Below are 20,911 nucleotides of genomic sequence, written 5' to 3'. Positions count from 1 at the left end.
GGTTTTCATTATTTTTGGCACATACCTGAGAGTAGAATGGCTGAGTAATACTGTAATTCTATGTTTAAGTTATTGAGGAGCCACTAAACTATTTTCTACAGTGGCTGCACCATTTTGCATTGCTACCAGTGGTATACCTAAGTACCTATTACTTCACATCCTCAGCAGTACATTTTCTGGTTCTTTGTAGCCATCCCAGTGAGCACAAAGTTATATCTCCTTGTGGCTTTTATTTGCATATCCCTAATGACTAAGATGTTCAGCATTTCTGAATGTGCTATATTGACCATTTTTACATCTTATTTGGAGAAATGTCTATTCAAGTCTTTTGCCCATTTTAAAATTGGGTTATCTTTTTTATTATTGAGATATGTGTTCTTTATGTATTCTGGATACCAGATCCTTATCAGATACATAATTTAAATATTTTTTCCCATTCTTTGGATTAACTTTTCACTTTCTTGATAGTGTTGTTTAATGGAAAAAATGTCTTCAAGTTTGAAGTCCATTGTATCTTTTTTTCTTTTGTTGCTTATGCTTTTGGTGTCACAGAATTGCAAATATTTTGCTATATATTTCTATATTTTTCATCATGAAAGAAATTGGTCTGTAATTTTTTTGTAAAGTTCTTGGTGTATTTTGGAAATAAGGTTATGCTGGCTTCATAATAAACTGAAGACATTTTCCTTTTTTATTGTCTGGAGGGGTTTGTGAAAGATTGCCTTATTTTTTCCTTAAGTGTTTGGAATAATTCACTCATAAAGACCTCTGGGCCTTCTGTGTTCTTGGTGGGATGTTTGAAATAATTTAATTTCTTTAAGAGATACTGAAACATTCAGAATTTGTATTTCCTTTTGTCAGCTTTGTTAAGTTTTTGTTTTTTGAGGAAGTTTTTATTTAAACCAGAGTGTCAAATTTATTAGTATATAGTCATTCATCATAATCTGTTGTTCACTTTTTCAGTTCTGTAGGCTCTGTAGTAATGACCCCTTTTTACTTTAGAAATTGTTAATTAGTTTTTTGTTAATCAGGTTTTTAAGGGATTATCAATTTATTAATCTTTATGTGGAAACAGCTTTCTTGAATTTCTCTATTTATATTTGTTTTCTATTGCACTGACTTCTGTTTTATGGTTATTCATTTCCTTAGATTTGATTTGTTGTTTATGTACTAGCCTTTTGAGGTGGATGCTTGGATAATTAGATTTCAAACTATTTTCTAATATATGCACTTCAGGTTGTAGATTTCATTCCAAACATTGTTTCAGCTGCAGCCAACCACCATCTAATTTTTTAAAAGGCAATTTAATTAAAATATAATTTACTAGCATAAAATGTAGAATAAAATAAACATTTAAAATGTGGAATTTAGCACTTTTTAGTATATTCACAGATTTGTGCACCATCTGTGCTACCTAAATTAAGAATATTTTCTTGATTCTGAAAACAGTTTTACACACATCAGCATCATTCCCTATTGTCTTTTCCTCCCAGCCTCAGAAAATCACTAATCTGCTTTCATCTATATTCATTTGCCTATTCTGGACATTTCATGTAAGTAGAATCATACATTGTGACCCCTTTAATCTGGCTTCCTTTACTTATCAAAATGTTTTCAGATTTGAAAGTGTACTTCATATTTTGAAGTACATGTGAGTAGTTTATTTCTTTTGTGGCTGATAATCTATTGTATCTATATTGAATTTTATCTGTTCATTTGTTGGCAGACATTTTTATTGTTTCTACTTTTTGTGTAGTATGAATAATATTGCAATAAACATTTTTGTACAAGTTTTTGTGTGAACATATGCTTTCATTTCTCTTCAGTATTTTGTTAAATTTCCACTTAAGAGTGAAACTGCTGAGTTATTTGATGACTCTACTAAGAAATGACAATATAGTTTCAAAAGTAGCTACACTGTTTACAATCCCTCTGGCATCACAGGATAATTTTAGTTTTTCCACATCCTTGGCAACACTTGTGATTTTCTGTGTTTGATTATAACCATCCTAGTGGGTGTGAACTTGTATCTCATTCATTGTTTTTTACTTAGATTTTCCTAATGATTAATGATATTGAGCATCTTTTCAAATGTCCAGTAAGTACTTATTGGATATTTATATATGTTATTTGAAGGAAATGTTTATTTAAATCCTTCAGCCATTTTTAATTGAGATGTCTTTTTATTTATGAGTTGTAGTTAGTCCTTTATACAAGTATCTTTATGTCGCTATATAAAGTATCTTTATATCAGACATGTAATTTGTAAATGTTTTCTTTGGTTCTATAGTTTGTCCTTTCATTTTCTTGCTGGTGGCTTTGAAGCACAAAAGTTTTAAATCTTGATGTTTTGTATTTGTTGTGTTACATGTGATTTTGGTATCATCTCTAAGAAATAATTGCCTAACCCAAGGTCACAAAGATTTCTATGTTTTCTTCTAAGTGTTTTATCATTTTAGCTCTTACACTAAAGTCTGTGACACATTTCGAATTAATATTTGTATTTAGTATGAAGTAGGTGCCCATTTTTCCTCTCTTTTTTTAAATGAATAGAGATATCTAGTTGTCCCAGCTCCATTTGTTGATGCTCATATTCTTATTCAGGTGAAAATATTTTATAGTCTTTGACTCATTATTAAGAAGTATGGACCCCTTCTTTACACCATATACAAAAGACTAACTCAAGATGGATTAAAGAGTTAAATGTAAAACCCCAAGCTATAATATAAAAACGCTGGAAGATAACTTAGGCAATACCATCCAGGACATAGGAAAGCCAAAGATTTAATGACAAAGATGCCAAAAGCAATTCAACAACAAAAAAAAATTGGTATATGAGATCTAATTAAAGAGCTTCTGCACAACAAAAGTTTATCAGCAGAGTAAACAAAACCTACAGAATAAAAGAAAAATTTTGTGAGCTGATATCCAGCATCTACAAGGAACTTAAACAAATGTACAGAAAAAAATAACCCCATAAAAAATGTGGGCAAAGGACATAAAAAGACATAGAAAAGAAGACAGACATGTGTCCAAGAAGCATATGAAAAAAGCTCAACATTATTGATTACAGAAATGCAAATCAAAACTATAATGAGATACCATCTCACACCAGTCAGAATGGCTGTCATTAAAAAGTCAAAAAATGACAGATGCTGGTGAAGTTACAGAGAAAAAAACATTTATACACCGTGGGTGGGAATGTACATTTGTTCAACCATTGTGGAAAACTGTGTGGCAATTCCTCAAAGACAGAACTCAAACTGTGTGGAAATTCCTCAAAACAGAACTACCATTTGACACAGCAATCCCATTACAGGGTATGTACCCAAAGGAATATAAATCATTCTGTCACAAAGACACATGTATGCATATATTCATGGCAGCACTATTCACAATGGCAAAGCCAGTCTACCATCAAAGGTAGACTAAAGAAAATGTGATACATATATACCGTGGAATACTATGCAGCCACAGAAAGGAATGAGATCATGCCCTTTGCAGGAACATGGATGGAGCTGGAGGCCATCATCCTCAGCAAACTAACGCAGAAAGAGAAAACCAAATACTGCATGTTCTTACTTATAAATAGCAGTTAAGTTACGAGAACACATGGACACACAGAAGGGACAACAAACACTGGGGCCTGTCAGAGGGTGGAAGGTAGGAGGAGGGAGAGGATCAGGAAGAATAACTAATGAATGCTAGGCTTAATACCTGGGTAATAAAATAATCTGTACAACAAATATTCATGACACAAGTTTACCTATATAGCAAACCTGCATGTTTCCCTGAACTTAAAAGTTAAAAAAAATGTTCTGTTTAATTTCCAGTTAGTTGAGGATTCAATTTTGTATATGTATGTATGTCTGTATCTATCTATACCTAGATACATGTAAATACATATACTTATTATAAATGTGAATATATATACACACACAGATATATATATATAGTTTTTTTAATTGGCTTCTAGCTTAATTATACTCTTTCTTTCTTTATGGCCCAGAAAAATGGTTCTCTTTTGTACATGTCCCAGGTAAATTAGAAAAGAAAGTACATTCTATAATTGTTAGGTAAAATGTTTTATCTCTGCCAAATAAATCATGTTAATTAATAGTGCTGTTAAAAACTTCTGTATCCTTACTGATTTTTAAAAATAGGCTAGTTAACTCAGTTTTTGAAGCAGATGTTTTTACACCTCCTCTGTTATGTTTTTTCTTTCTTTTTTTTGAGTTGTGGCAATTAAGTTTTGCTTTTTATATATTGAACGTAAGTCATTAAATTTTTGAACTGCTATATTTTGCTTGCATTGACTCATGTATTATTTTAAAATATCTCTTTTTATGTTGAATTGTACCTGTCTTAAAGTCTGCTTTGTCTGATATTGTAAGATTAATACTATCTTTCTTTTGCAAAATTTGTGCATGCTATACCTTTCTCCATCTTTTAACTTTGACCTTTCTTACCCTTATATTTAAGATCTCTGTCTTGTAAGCAGTGTTTGTAGATGTGTATATATACACATATATACACATGTATGTGCATATATATACACTGTATATATATGTAAATATGTATTTAAATTTAAACTGATAATTTTTAATTGGAGTAATTTATATTTAAAATAATTACTAATATATGTGGGTATTAATCTGTACTCTTACTGCTTTAAAAAGACTCATATATTATTTGTTACTTTTTTTCATACTTTCTTAATAATTCTTTCCTCCTCCTAGGATAAATTTTCTTCTTCTGTGAATTCATAATTTGCTGGGATTTTTTTAGAGAGGTCTTCTAGAGAGTTTCCTATTCTCTCAGTCATTTTATCTATAAACATTTGTGTTAATTTTCTCCTCTCTTTCTAATGATAGTTTAAATGTGCAAATAATTTTATATTGATAATGATGTTCCACTGGCACTTTAAATGATATAAGCTGATGGTGTTTATCATTGTTATTATGCCTTCTTGGTTATAATCTTTTTTCCTTCCTCAGGTAGCTTTTAAGATTTTTGTTTTTTCTTTATCCATGATTTCTGCAGTTTTAGTTTAATATATCTATATATAAATTGTTATTATTATTATTTTTTGAGATGGAGTCTTGCTCTTTTGCCAGGTTGGAGTGCAGTGGCGCAATCTCGGCTCACTGCAACCTCCGTCTCCCGGATTCAAGTGATTGTCCTGCCTCAGCCTCCTGAGTAGCTGGGACTAACAGGCATGCACCACCATGCCCAGCTAATTTTTTGTCTCTTAGCAGAGACAGGGTTTCACCATGGCCAGGTGGTCTCATTCTCATGATCCGCCTGTCTTGGCCTCCCAAAGTGCTGGGATTATGAATTAATTTTTATCTTGCTCAGTGTATGTTTACATTGAGACTTCTTGTATATTTTTAAAAAAATCCTTAGTGTATGTCTTTTAAAATATTGCTGCTTTAACATTTCTTCTTGCGTTTTTCTGAAACTCCAATTAGATGCATATCAGTACCTCTGAATCTAATCTTCTTCTTAATACTTTAAACATTGTTATTCCCCTTTTTCATGTTGTATTTTAGCTGAATTCTTTAATACTATTTTCTATTTTAATGATTTTCATTTTGACTGTGTAAATTTTATTTCAGAGTTTATTCTGTTAACTGTTAATTTCAGAGATTGTATTTTTTATTTACCGAAGTTTTACCTGATACTGTCTACTCATCTATCCTATATATGTGTGAGAGAAGGGAGGAATTTATCATCTTCTTTTATAATAGTTTTTCGTTTTTAGGCATGTTTATCTTTTATTTTTCCTTTGAGGATTTTAAAGTCGTTTTCACTCTTCTATAATATTAATTCATATGGATTGAATGGGTCATTGCTGACTTACCACTTGCTTATCTTTGTATTAGTTTCCTGTATATGTTTTAGATATTTTTCCTGTTTGAGATTTTTGTTTTGATGATTTTTTCTGACTCAAGTGATTTTTTTAATCTCCGTTTTTCTCAGATCCCCAGTAGTCCTTTGTCCAGAGCCAGGTTTTATATTACTTGCTAAGGCTCTTTCCCCTGAGCAATGTGGAGGAAATTCTGTGTCCTTTCAGGCGCGGATAATGAGGCTGTGTCTAATCTCTGCTGTAGGCAGGGAGCTTTGCTGTACCTGTTGTGTAGGTGAAGCAGTAAGAATTAGGGCTCAGGTGCCCTCCGCCCCTTTTCTCAGTCCTGTCCTCAGTGGTAAGTGGTGAGCATATTACCCTCAGGCAACCTCTGCCTGCTCCTAGTCCTGGGCCCCAGCAGTCCAGCAGCTCTGCAGCCTTAGCCTTATGTACTTGGCATTTTCTTTTCTTTTTTTTTTTTCTATTTTTTAATTAATTAATTTAAATTTATTTTTTATTATACTTTAAATTCTGGGGTACATGTGCAGATTGCGTAGGTTTGTTACATAGGTATATACATGCCATGGTGGTTTGTGGCATCCATCTCCACCCCTCTGTCATCTACATTAGGTAATTCTCCTAATATTATCCCTCCCCAATCCACCTACCCCCTGCTATCCCTCTCCTAGCCTCCCAATCACTTGACAGGCCCCGGTGAGTGATGTTCCCTTCACTGTGTCCATGTGTTCTCATTGTTCAGCACCCACTTATGAGTGAGAACATGCAGTGTTTGGTTTTTTGTTCTTGTGTCAGTTTGCTGAGAATGATGGTTTCCAGATTCATCCATGTCCCTGAAAAGGACATGAACCCATCCTTTTTTATGGCTGCATAGTATTCCATGGTGTATATGTGCCACATTTTCTTTATCCATTCTATCACTGATGGGCATTTGGGTTGGTTCCAAGTCTTTGCTATTGTAAACAGTACCACAGTGAACATACATGTGCATGTATCTTTATAATTGAATGATTTATAATCCTTTGGGTATATACCCAGTAATGAGATTGCTGGGTCAAATGGTATTTCTATTTCTAGATCCTTGAGGAATTGGCACACTGTTTTCCACAATGGCTGAACTAATTTACACTCCCATCCACAGTGTAAAAGTGTTCTTATTTCTCCACATCTTCTTCAGCATCTGTGGTCTCCTGATTTTTTAATGATCGCCGTTCTAACTGATGTGAGATGGTATCTCCATGCAGTTTTGATTTGCATTTCTCTAATGACCAGTGATGATGAGCTTTTTTTTTCATATGTTTGTTGGCTGTATAAATGTCTTCTTTTGAAAAGTGTTTATTCACATCCTTCACCCACTTTTTGATGGGTTTGTTTTTTTTCTTTTAAATTTGTATAAGTTTTTTGTAGATTCTAGTTATTAGCCCTTTGTTAGATGGATAGATTGCAAAAATTTTTTCCCATTCTGTTGGTTGCCAGTTCACTCTAATAATAGTTTCTTTTGCTGTGCAGAAGCTCTGGAGTTTAATTAGATCCCATTTGTCTATTTTGGCTTTTGTTGCCAATGCTTTTGGTGTTTTTGTCATGAAGTCCTTGCCTATGCCTATGTCCTGAATGGTTTTGCCTAGGTTTTTTTCTAGGGTTTTTATGGTGTTAGGTCTTATGTTTAAATCCTTAATCCATCTGGAGTTAATGTTTGGATAAGGTGTAAAGAAGGGATCTAGTTTCAGCTTTCTGCATACGGCTAGCCAGTTATCCCAACACTATTTATTAAATAGGGAATCCTTTCCCCATTGCTTGTTTTTCAAAATAATAAAAGCTATTTATGACAAACCTACAGCCAATATCATACTGAGTGGGCAAAAACTGGAAGCATTCCCTTTGAAAACTGGCACAAGACAAGGATGCCCTCCCTCACCACTCCTATTCAACATAGGAAGTTCTGGCCAGGGCAATCAGGCAAGAAAAAGAAATAAAAGGTATTCACTTAGGGAAAAAGGAAGTTAAATTGTCTCTATTTGCAGATGACATGAAGACCCCATTGTCTCAGCCCAAAATCTCCTTAAGCTGATAAGCAACTTCAGCAAAGTCTCAGGATACCAAATCAATGTGCAAATATCACAAGCATTCCTATACACCAATAACAGACAAACAGCCAAACCATGAGTGAATTCCCATTCACAATTGCTACAAAGAGAATAAAATACCTAGGAATACAACTAAGAAGGGATGTGAAGGACCTCTTCAAGGAGAACTACAAACCACTGCTCAACGAAATAAGAGAGGACACAAACAGATGGAGAAACATTCCATGCTCATGGTTAGGAAGAATCAATATCGTGAAAATGGCCATACTGCCCAAAGTAATTTATAGATTCAATACTATCCCCATCAAGCTACCTATGACTTTCTTCACAGAATTGGAAAAAACCACCTTAAACTTCATATGGAACCAAAAGAGAGCCCACATAGCCAAGACTCTCCTAAACAAAACAAACAAACAAACAAACAAAAAAACCCAAGCTGGAGGCATCACGCTACCTGACTTCATACTATATTACAAGGCTATAATAATCAAAAAGCATGGTACTGGTACCAGAACAGAGATATAGACCAATGGAACAGAACAGAGGCCTCCGAAGTAATGCCACACATTTACAACCATCTGATCTTTGACAAACCTGATGTATTGGCATTTTCATCAGTGTTTGCTTTTCACTATTTTATCTTGTTTTAGAGACCATTTTATTTCTTTGTATATTTTTCCTCATTTTATATTTAATTTTGATTTGCAGTTAAAGCAGAGAGCAGGTCTTGAGATGTAAGCTCATTATATCACCTTGACTGGACTTTGAAGGGCAGGACTTTCTCCTGATGTGGGAGATTCTGGTCCCAGGGCCCAGCCACCCTTGACAATCCATGGTGTTTACTGAATCTTGGCTTCTGAAGTTTTGGCCTCTATCTTGATGTGGTGTGAAATGTCTGCTACTAGTGACTTCTGTCTTCCTTCTTCTTGTAAACCTCAAAGGACCTCTTTCTTTCCCTTCTTGTTGGCCTCAACAGCACTCTCTGTGTCTCTTGGTTCTTTTATTATAGTTCTTGATGGTCAATTACAGAAGCTGTGTTTAGTACTTAAAAAGTGTTCTCCTTTCCTGGAGAACAGATTAATATTCAAACTCTCCCAGCAGGTGAAAGGCAATAGCTGCATCTCACATGCTAATTCACAAAAGAAAATGAAGATGAGCAAAGCATTTGAATGTTCAATCTTTCTAAGTAATGAAACGAATTACCTGTTACATTTTTCTTTTTTCTTTATTTATTTTTTAAATTTATTTTTATTTTTTTATTTTTTGAGACGGAGTTTCGCTCTTGTTACCCAGGCTGGAGTGCAATGGCACAATCTCGGCTCACTGCAACCTCCGCCTCCTGGGTTCAGGCAATTCTCCTGCCTCAGCCTCCTGAGTAGCTGGGATTACAGGCACACGCCACTATGCCCAGCTAATTTTTTGTATTTTTAGTAGAGACGGGGTTTCACCATGTTGACCAGGATGGTCTCGATCTCTTGACCTCGTGATCCACACGCCTCGGCCTCCCAAAGTGCTGGGATTACAGGCTTGAACCACCGCGCCCGGCCTGCCTGTTACATTTTTCTAAGAACTTTCTGTTCTCTCTGCTTGAACACTCTTCTCCTAAATCTCTGTGTACTTGACTTCTCCTCATCAAATCTCAGATGTCATCTCCTCAGGGAGGGATTTAAGTATTTTAATGTACTTTTCATTGTCCAGAAGTCATCTTGATTGATTGGTGGTGTATTTTTGCATTGCATCTTTCCATTAGATTGTAAATGGCATGATGGTGGAGGCCACGCCTACCTTGTTTGTTATAATCCCCAAATACATAGAAGAATGACCAGCACTCAGCATGGGTTCTTTCAGTACTTGGGCAAAGAATGAATCGGCTAGTCCTGTTCATGATTCAGCACTGGTTACTCTGATGGTATGTAGTTCATGGAGCATGATGTAAAATCATCAGATATGAGGGCTAGCTGAGATCATTCATCTGACAACTCCATTTTACAGAGGAGAAGGAACTGTGGCTCAAGGCTTGTCACGGTCATAAAACTAGTGACCAAACTGAAAACAAGGTTGAATTTCTTTTATTCATGCCACATCGATAGTTTTTAAGGAATGCTATTCCTTGGAACCCCTGCCACATGGTTGGTGTTCAGTAAATATAGAAGCGCTGAACAGATTTCAAATCTGCCTCTGCTGCTTTTACACATGCCAACTTGGATAATCACTAAGTCTCTCTGGGACATAGTTTCTCTGCTTGCAAGATGATATAGGTGTCTTGTAATTTAAAAGGTAATTTAAAAGGTTATTTGGCAATGCATTTGGAAACTTATTTTGACAGAGGCAGTAAAAGAAAAATATAAAAAGAATGTCATTGCTCTTGTGTCACCAATTTTGTATAGCAAAGAATGATTGATGGCCAAGAGCTGGGAAAGATATTAGAGGAGCCCTAAGACCAGAAGAAAGAGTTAATAGGAATAGTAGTTCAGTTTCTGTTGCTTATAACAGAATACCTGACATTACGTAGTTTATAAGAAAAGGACTTTATTGCTTACAGTTATGCGTGCTGAGAAGTCCAAGGTGGTTAAGGGGGCTGCATCTGGTGACAGCCTTCTTGTTGATGAGGACTCTCTGAAGAGTGGCACAAGGCATCACATGGCTAGGGGGCTAAGTGTCCTCGTGTGCCAGCTCAGGTCTTTTTTTTCTTTCCCTTTCTTTTCTCTCCTTTTTCTTTTTTTCTCTTTCTCTTTCTTTTTTGAGACAGGGTTTCACTCTGTCACCTAGGCTGGAATGCAGTGGCACAATCACAGCTCACTGCAGCTTCAACTTTCTGGGCTCAAACGATGTTCCCACCTCAGCCTCCCAAGTCTGTTCACCATTTTCTTTCTCTTCTTATAAAGCTACCAGTTCTCCTTTCATAATTACTCATTAATTTATTAATTATTAATCTGTGAGGTCAGAACCCTCATGATCCAATCATCTCTTAAGGGTCCCTCCTCTCACTAGTATCGTATTGGGGAATATATGTCTTTTCTTTTCTTTTTTTTTTTTTTGAGACGGAGTCTTGCTCTATCGCCAGGCTGGAGTGCAGTGGCGCAATCTCGGCTCACTGCAACCTCCGCCTCCGGATTCAAGCGATTCTTCCACCTCAGCCTCCCGAGTAGCTGGGACCACAGGCACATGCCACCATGCCCGGCTATTTTTTGTGTTTTTAGTAGAGACGGGGTTTCACCATGTTGGCCAGTATGGTCTCGATCTCTTGACCTCATGATCTGCCTGCCTCAGCCTCCCAAAGTGCTGGGATTACAGGCGTGAGCCACCGTGCCCGGCCTGTCTTTTCTTTATTTTTCTCTATTAAAAATCCTAGTCTAGTTTTATGACTCAGGGGAATAAATCTCAAAATGAATTTTGAAAGGAACAAATGTTCAAACCATAGCAATAGGTAAGGGGAAAGGCATGAGGAAATGTTGGTGTTAGAAACTTATCCTTGTGACCGTGGAGTTGGGGAGTGAGCCCTTTTTGGTTTCTCTAAGACACTGTTTTTGTAGCTATCAGAATCATAATAGAACTGTCAGAAAGAATAACATTAGGCAAATTGTGATACGTATGTCAGAGATCTGTCTGGGATGCCAGACAATCAGCAAATTTTTCTCAAAATGGAAAATAGCCAAATAACTCTTTGAGTGTTTCCATGTGTATCTTATTTATGGATAACATTTTATATTTCCCTGAGTTATGTGGATGTCATGGGGATAGGGTGGGTGCCTGATCCAGATGGTTTCTGTAAGGAAATAGGGTGGGTAAATGGATGCAGAGGAGGCCACCAACAGAGTCTACCACAACCTGAATTTGGGACTAGATTGTGTCAAAATGGAGACATGGCCATTGGAAAACCTTCTGATTTGACCATTAGGAGGTCAGTGGTGACTTTAGAGAACAGTATTATGTTAGAGGTAGGACAACGATTAGATTAGAGGATATCTTTCAGTGTGCAAATGGTGAAAAAGTAAGCATAGACTATGATTTTAAGAATTTGGGTGGTAAGGCCAGGCATAGTGACTCATACCTGTAATGCCAGCACTTTGGGAGGTCAAAGCAGGTAGATTGCTCAAGGCCAAGTGTTCAAGACCAGCCTGGGCAACATAGCGAAATCCTCTCTACAAAAAATACAAAAATTAGGGTATGGTGGTATATGCCTATGGTCCCAGCTACTCAGGAGGCTAAGGAGAGGATGACTTGAGCTCGGCAGGTGGAGGCTGCAGTGAGCAGTGATTGTTCCACTACACTCCAGCTCTGAGTGACAGAGTGAGACCCTGTTTTTAAAAAAAAGAATTTGGGTGGCGAATTTCTTGAGGTGGGCAGGATTGAGAGAATATTTTTGGCTCTGCATGTATTATACAGGACTTTTTGGACAAATAGGAAGGATCTGACAATTTTGGTAGGTCCAGTGTACAAGATTCAGGAAACAAAGAGACTGAAGAGAAGGAAGGTTTCCTTTCTCAAGGAAGAGAGCAAACTGTACACACAGTGCTAAAGAAAAGTAAATTTAAACACTGAATGGGACCAATTGCAGGTCTCAGGAGCCCAGGTTACTGAGATCAGAACTTGGAAGCATTCTAAAGGAGGGAGCCTGGTCTTAAACACTGGTTTAGATTATACACAGGTTGATATGGTTTGGCTGTGTCCCCAACCAAATCTCATCTTGAATTACAGTTCCCATAATCCCTGTGTGTGGTGGGAGGGACCTGGTGGGAGGTAATTGAATCATGGAGGAGGTTACGCTCATGTTGTTCTTGTGATAGTGAGTTCTCACCAGATCTGATGGTTTCATAAGGGGCTTTTCTCCCTTTTGCTTGGCACTTCTTGCTGCCACTATCTGAAGAATGACATGTTTGCTTTCCCTTCTGCTGTGATTGTAAGTTTTCTGAGGCCTCCTTAGCCCTCCTTAGCCCTGTGGAACTGTGAGTCAATTAAACGTCTTTCCTTTATAAATCACCCAGTCACGGGTATTTCTTCATAGCAGTGTGAGAATGGACTAATATACAGGTCTAGCTGACAACATAACCAATGCCTTTCCTCAATGTCTATATCCATCGATCTGTGTTAAGTCTTCCCTCTTACAGGGCATAATTTGGTTGGAAAGTATCTATTTGACTGGATATCCATTGACTGGAGGGGGAAAATTAAAAAAAGATGAGCTAGTTGAGCCACATTACAGTGTATCAGTTATTTAACTTTTAAAAAGTAGAGAAGAACCCCTATGGCAACTGTCTAGACTGCATGGTAACTGAACTGGAGAAGGAATTGATTAAAGAATTTGGAGAACATTGGTAGATTATCTGTGAAGGAGTCTTATACAGAGGAGCAAGATCAGTTAGATTTTGGAGGGGAGGTAGGTTAGGAAGTGTTGAAATCATGGAAAGGGTGGATTCAAGATATACTAATCTGTATGAAACCATTTGTAATTAGACTTGCAAGGTCTAACTTGACAAAACAAACCTGGGGTATTGAGACAGGAGGAATAGTTGTGAGAGTTTGAGGAATGAGAGTGAATAAAAGGTAACAATGGTCAGAGAGGATGTCCAAGATGTGACTACATCAGTTATTACAGTCGCAATTTACAGGCAGCTATCCATTTCCAGTTGGGGTTAAATTTTCTTTGGTTTCTCTTCATGTGTCTTGAAAGGGGGAAGGGTTGGGCCCTTTCTCACCTAGCCTTTGCCTGAAATCCAGTAGGGGAGCTAAGCTCCTACCACCTTGTTGCCCAAACTAAGCTTAGATGTGTGGCTTGTCCTTTGATGTCAAATCTGTAGTAGAGCTTTGTAGCCATCACAGGGGCCAGCAGAACATTTTCAAAGGTTTATTCTTCTGTTGAATAGAAGGAGAAGCAACCTTAAATCCCCAGGTATCTTCTGTGTTCAGAAGTCTTTTCAAATTTGACTCATTGGTAGACTTGAATAAAATAGCTGAAAATTACAAGTTAAATAATTTTTAAAGCTAAGTTTAAAAATGAATTTTATTCACCCATTTTATAAAATTAATGGTAATAAACTAAGTCTGCTAAGAAAAACTTAAATAAATAGCCTAATTCATATTATCTTAATTCATTTAAAATGATCAGTGATCCTTATCCTTAAATATATATATATATATTTTCACATAGCTTGCAAGGTAGTGAATGTTTGTGTCCTTCAAATTTATATGCTGAAATCCTAAGCCCCAATGTGGTGGTATTAGGAGGTGGTGCCGTTGAGAAGTGATTAAGTCATGTGGGTAGGGCCCTCATGAATGGGATTAGTGCTCTTATAATTGGGACCACAAAGAAATCATTTGCCCTCTTTCTGCCATGGGAGGATACAGTAAGTTGTCAGCCTGCTACCTGGATAGGGCCCTCACCAGAACGTGACCCTGATCTATGACTTCCAGCCTCCAGAACTGTGAGAAATAAATTTCTGTTGCTTTTAAGCCACCTGTTCTTCAGTACTTTATTATAGGATCTCAAACTGACTAAGACATAAATGTAATTATCTTTCACATAATTCTAGGTTTTGTAAGCATATTTAAATGTGGCATTTTCCCATGATTTCCAAAATTACTTTAAAACTTATTTCATTGATTGGGTGTCCCATAATTTGTTTACCTATTGTTCCTGTTGTTGGGAAAAAAGGAAAATTTCATACTGTAGTATGGAACTTTTTATCATACTGTAGTAAACAATTTTAGGTTTATGAATTTTTCTTCATGTGGATTATTTGTAGGGCCAAAGTACATGCCATTAATTCCATTTTATAGAAAAATAAAAGATACTAGTCTTTTTTGAAAAAGTTTTATTATACAAATATTATAAACACAAAAAATGATAAATACCTACAATATCACCATCCAAATAAATCAACTTGCTTCATCTTTCAGCTTCCCTAGTAATCTTGATTCATGTGTATACATCGCTTTTACATATTTAACATTAAATTTTGCCATATTGAAATTAAACCCTCATAAATCCTTTTAAAGGCAGTACAATATTCCATAAGTTTAAAATAACCGTAATCTAGTTGGCCTTCCCCTTTGTCTGGTTAAGAGGCATTGCTAATTCTTCCCATCTTTAAATTCTGCTACAGTGCACATTGCTGCTACTAACAACATTTTCCTATTTAAATATTGTTGCCTGGATGAATTTTGAAGATAGGTTTATTAGGTGAAGGTATATAAACATTTTCATGACTATTTAAAAATACTGACCGGTTATTTTCTGAAAGAATATACCGGTGCCAACTGCATCAGTGTGCAAATGTTTGTCTTACTGTGTTTTGACGGGAAAGGTAGACAACTTCAAATAATGGGAGGAATTATTTTGAAGTTGAAACTCGGCTCTGCCATTTGCTAGTAGAATTACTCTAGGCAAGTTTCTTAACTTCTTTGAGCATGGTTTCTCTAAGATGGGGATAATACTGCCTGCCTTATAGAGTTAGGGTTCTTTTCAGGACTAAACATAAAGTATAAAACAACCTTATGACATGGCCCTCAATACAGTCACTATTTAAACAGTCTGGTAGGTTAAGGAAGAACAGCTCACTTTAATCCTGCTTTTTTCTCCAAGGACATGACCATGGTTTAACCACATTTTTTTGATAGATTTAACCACATGTAGTTAGTAGAGTCTAAGTTGCGTTTTTTGCCATTTGTAAAATCACATTGAATCTTAAAATCAAGAAAATATTTAATGTGGTAGTGTTCCTCTGTTTTTCTTGAAAAGTGGTTATTGTGCTGTCTTCCAGAGTTCTAGAATGGAAAAAGTGTACCTTTTCACTTGTGTGCATTATGTGCTTATCTCTTTTGTTCATGTATTTGACATCTTGATGGTTTAATAAGAATTAATTTGCACGTACTCCTCAAAGTTCATAATTTCTAACCATTTCTCTTGTGTACTTTATTATTTTTATTTGAAGTTCTCTTATTTGTGGGAATGGAGCAGGTGATGAAAGAACTTAAGAATTACATATGGGCCAGGTGCCACGGCTCATTCCTGTAATCCCAGCACTTTGGGAGGCTGAGGCAAGTGAATCACCTGAAGTCAGGAGTTCAAGACCAGCCTAACCAACATGGTGAAACCCCATCTGTATTAAAAATATAAAAAGTTAGCCGAGCATGGTGGTATGTGCCTGTAGTCCCAGCTACTGACTCGAGAGGCTGAGACTTGACAATTGCTTGAACCTGGGAGGTGAAGGTTGCATTGAGCTGAGATTGTGCCACTGTACTCCAGCCTGGGTGAGAGAGTGACTCTGTATCAAAGAGAAAAAAAAAAAAAAGAGAGAGAAAAAGAATTGCATATGCATGAATGTGCCAGTTTTTCCTTTTTGAGATTGTCCTTGTCATTCTTCCTCAAATCCTAAGTAGGTTTTTATTCTATGGCCTATTATTATTTGGTCTTATTTTCTTTTTCAGAGCTCATACTGTATTGTAAGTGATCATTTTAGGTCCTTGTTTACCTCATTAGGCTCTGAGATATTCATTCAAGAGTAAAGAGAATGTGTTATTTATTTACAAGGGAATAGGCATCCAATAGATGCCAGATGAACAAACATATTTGACTCTGGTCCACTGGAGTTAACTTAAGGTGTGACTCTGAAGTCCCCTCAATCTTACCGAGGAAACTGCAGATCTGTTTTCCTAAAAATAATCAAGTAATCACTACCTCTTCCCTTGCTTTGTAATGGTGTTCTGGCTATTGGCTTCCCTAGCACTATGTTCTCCTGGATCACTGCTTATTTCACATTTACAACTGTGTTTCTTTGTAAGATTGCCCATGTGTAAGCTGAGTACAGCAATCACCATCTTGTTCTTGTTCTCTGTCTTGGAATGTTTAAGAATAAGAGCTATATTGAATTGGTAAATTGATAGATGATGAATTCTTATATTCACTTGAGTCTATTTCTGGGTTTTCTAGTCTGTTCAAGTCAATTTCAGTTTAGATGCCTGGCACTCTGCTAGGCTTGAGTGATAAAACAGGAAGCTGTGCATCTGTTCTTGAGCCATATCCTAGTAGGCTGAACAGAAGAATGAATAAGTTGCTTCAGTACAATGTTAACTGTGAGAAAGGTTGCCCTCTATCACGGGTGTCCAGTGTGACCTGAAAGTATAGGGAAAGTTCTACTTGATCCATTAAGAGAACAAGTCAGAGAAGCCTTTGTGAAGAGGGTTAGCTCAGCAAAACCTTAGGAGGTGAGCAAGGGAAAGCTGGGCAAAGAAAGGTGAGGAGTATTTTCCAGGTAGGAAAATAATACCAAATGCAATTGATCTATGTCTCTGATTTGGAAATATTATCTTCATTATTGCCATTTTGTGATTTTTAAACAGTCTGTTAGGTTTTTGTAATTTTAAGGATTTTTCTTAGAGAAATTTTTTTACCTGTTTTTTCTTTCATTTTGCCTGGTAAATTTTGGAATTATTTTATCTACTTCCCAGAAAATTTCTGTTGTTATTTAAAAGTATTGGCATTTTGTTAAATGTGTAAATTAATTTAAAGAAAAACAATTTTAAAAATCTTGATCAGTTTTAGTCTATACAGTTGAGAGTTGGTCTCTTCATTTAATATTTCTCTCTCAAATTTATTTAGTGTTTTTCTGGCGTAGGTTACAGCAGATCAATTATGGCATTTTTTTCACATGTTAATTTATGATTGTATATAAGTATGCCATGTACATTATATATATGTAATATTACTTATATCAGAAAGATGTATATTTTGGTAGAATTTCCCAAACAAAAATTATTTCACTTTTGCTTAAGAAACAAGCACTAATTTTTACTAAGTTTACTAATTTTTACCAATTTTTGTTATGGTTAATTTTTCAAAATTACATTTCATCAAAATTTTCTATTCTTATGAGGAATTATGTTGCTATAACATGTTTTTATTTTATATGTTATTAAGCTTATTTTAGTATTTTAAAAGATTTATCGGCAGTTTTTTTAGATATTTAGTTTCAATTTTTTATGATGTGAAATCTAGAATGACTTATTTCATCTTGGTTTTATAGATTTTCGTTTTTGATTGTTCTGGAATCTTAGTTGAATGCTTTACTCATTTCTCTGTTGACAAGTTGAAATGCTCTTATTATGTCAAAGACTGCTTTGGCCAAATTTCATCATTTGTAGCATTTTTAAACTATTCTTTAAATAGGTTTCTTTCTCAAATCATCAATTAGGGAAGTGTTTTTAAATTCCTGGGATCTTGGGTAATATAAAATATGTTGTCTATTTTTACTTTCAGGGAGTATAGTCTGAAAAGTTTGACATTTTCTTTCTGAGACAATATTTATTTCATTTATATGATGATTTCCAGTCAAAGAGAAGTTTCTTTTCTGCCATGTGTAGAGAGGTGTTTGTGTGTGTGTTTATGAGTTAATTTTTTTGCTTTGTCACTTTTTAAGTTACATGACAGAGAGTAGTTAAAATTTTTCCTTTATAATTAAATTTGTCAAGTTTCTTCTTCTTTTTCCTTTTCAAAGTGTTGGATTTTTGTTTTTGGTTACTTGCCTGCTGAGCACATGCTTTAATCATGTATAATCAATAAGACAGGGCATTTTATCCTTATAAATTTGTTAATCTGCATCTCTCCTATACTTTTTGCCATAATGTCTACTTTATTGATTTTCCTTTTATTTCAGTTTAATAGATTAATTTTTTGCCCCAATTGTTTTTAAATGCAAAGCTTGACTTCATCTTCTAATAGATTAAAACTGATTATGTGCTCTTATAATTTCTACCCTTGATTTAATATTATCCTAAATTTTTCTGTTCCAAATGCTTAATTCCTATTAAAATATAATATAATTTGGAAGATTATATTTTCACATTTTATGTGCCCATTTTAGATTCTAGTGAGAGTTAGCTGGAAAAATCTCACAAGTGTTTTTTAAATTTATGTTTAATTACTTGTGCCAGAGAGTCTTAAAGGCTCATCCATTGTCTGTCCATTAATGGGTCAGAAGGGTCTTTCTTGGGGGCTGTATATTGAGCCTCAGCTGCAAGAGTTTGGTATCATTGAGAGTAATTAACATTTGACGGTCACAAATTAAAAGTATCCTATCATTGGACTCAACTGGAGATGCTAGTTTATATACAATGCTCACAAGTTTTTCTAAAATGCATTTTGTTTATTCCTTTATGCTCTAATCCCTATTCCCCTCCCCTCTAATCTGGTTCTTTTCTTAGGGTAAAGTGAGCTACAGAATCTTACATCTCTTTTTAAGGGGTAAAGATCAAAGAAATCTGAAAGTTACTGATTTATACCTATTTGCTACTTTTTAAACCTTCCTTCCTTGGAAGACAAGGCATGGAGCTTTTTTATTTTAGGTTCCTGGTATTTTATCTGCTAATTTTATTTCAACAATGATGTCAATTAATTTGACGTGTCAGTAACAGCCTTTCTGTTTCTCATTAGAGTTTATCTTTTTGGCTAAGATTCAGTTGTTTTTCTCACTAAGTCTCTTAAATAGGGATTTCATTACCTTTGATTTAGATTTTTTTTTTGTTGGTAAATTTTCCTAAAAGAGAAGCCAGGTATTAAAATTACTGCATCTTTGGAAATAAATTGCGCTCTGCCTGGGAATAACATTTTTGTTATATCCTTCTATCTTGGGAGTTCTGTGATGTTTCTTCAGTGATACTTGGAGTCAGGACATAAATTAATAAGATGTAGCCTTTGATGAAAATCCAATTGGGAACAGACATTGTTTCTGTCACATGTTAGATATGTAAAATTTGTTTTAGATTTTCTAGATGAGAAAATTACCTATCTACCTTATAATGTGATTGTGAAGATCAACTTAGGATATATATATTTGATTCTGTATAAACTTTAAAAATGTATATAAGCATTTTCAGGGCCCCAGATAGATAGGTAAATGGGTAAATCATACTACAATGTAGCGTTATACAAAAAGTTAGAACAAATGAGAGAATCAAGGAAGAATAACAAGGGCCATGGAGAGGAGACAATATGTGGATGAGTTTATGAAGGATGATATCCTGGGGTGGGTGGTGCTAGATAGATACACAGTCTAGGCAGATTCTAGCATGTCCACTGACTTGTCACTGTGGAAGGTCAGGAGAGATGAGGTGCTCAGAATGAATAATTGTGGGGAGTGGATCCAAGTGGTTCTAACACGTTGCCTTATTTCACCGATTGTCTCATCCGTGGCCCCATCTAGGGGAGCAGGAGGGGTGAGCGCCTGACTCAAAGATGGCTTATTTGTAGGCTAACCAGGAGCACTAAAGCAGCCTGGTTGAAAATGTTTTACCTAATAGGAACCAATCCGGCTTCTTTCTTCAAAAATAGAGAAGGGAGCAGTGAAGAGGGAAGTGGTAAACTGTGGCCAGAAGAGCCTATGTAGGTCATTAGAAAAGAAATTGAGGATGGCTGTTCCCTTGACGTACTCCACATCCTGGGGACTCACAAATTCCAGGCCATGTATTACCTTACAGTAAGCTTTCTTTTTATAAGGCAACCTGTGTGAATCTCTTCCCAAGAGCCAAAATGGCTTACCCAACTGACCAAAAAGATATGGAAGAGACGTTAATCTGAAAATTTATTTCTGAGGTAGAGTCAATAGGAGTGACTGATTTATTATCTGTGAGAGAGGAATTCCCTAAAGAAGTGGACAAGGGTACTTTCCTTCTTACCAATCATTATTTTTATTAATATATTTTACAAGACTGCAGTCGAAATAATATTAAATACAAATTTTTTATACAGAAAGTGTAATAAAGTTAAAATAGTTCCTTGTAATTCATAGCATTATTGCAATGCTTACAAAATTTTTGCATAGAGTGTGCAAGGATTGATGTTATTCAAAACAAAACTAAAATGCTCTTCTTACATCACACCCAAACCCAGAGAAAAACCAAACCAAACCAAAAATAACCCAAAGGCTCAACTCAATTGCTTTATGGGAATGGGGTTTCTTTTTCAAAA

Source organism: Aotus nancymaae, unplaced genomic scaffold, assembly GCF_030222135.1.
Source record: "Aotus nancymaae isolate 86718 unplaced genomic scaffold, 86718_ANA_hifiasm-v0.15.2.pri h1tg000064l_1, whole genome shotgun sequence".
NCBI classification, from domain to species: Eukaryota; Metazoa; Chordata; class Mammalia; order Primates; family Aotidae; genus Aotus; species Aotus nancymaae.
Note: the sequence above shows the minus strand (reverse complement) of the source record.